Raw genomic sequence first — 268 nt, 5'->3', positions numbered from 1 at the left:
TCAAGGTTACATTGATTTTCTTAAATGGAACACCCTATTTTTGATTCAAGAATCTAATAGCTGATGTCGAGAGCTTTTCAAAACGCTATAATGAAATATTTTTTCATGAAGTACTTTTCAAGTTATAATGCTTCAAAATTATAGTATCACTGGTATTACCCAAGATATGTAATATCACGCGTTATGTTTTTGTTTATGCGTTAACTGAAGGTCAAGATTCACGAACCGATCTCGCCTTGACTGGCCAGTCTCCAAAATTAAATACTTT

The 268-nt window shown here is 32.5% G+C and overlaps 1 protein-coding gene across 1 annotated transcript in view; it reads right to left on the bottom strand.

Annotated features, from left to right (window-relative positions):
- LOC108769664 (uncharacterized) overlaps positions 1 to 268 on the bottom strand; it is a 13,060-nt gene that overhangs the window by 3,613 nt on the left and 9,179 nt on the right. The window lies entirely within an intron of this gene.

This window comes from Trachymyrmex cornetzi, unplaced genomic scaffold (genome assembly GCF_001594075.2).
Source record: "Trachymyrmex cornetzi isolate Tcor2-1 unplaced genomic scaffold, Tcor1.1 scaffold927, whole genome shotgun sequence".
NCBI lineage: Eukaryota > Metazoa > Arthropoda > Insecta > Hymenoptera > Formicidae > Trachymyrmex > Trachymyrmex cornetzi.
Note: the sequence above shows the minus strand (reverse complement) of the source record. Positions and strands in the feature narration are given on the sequence as shown.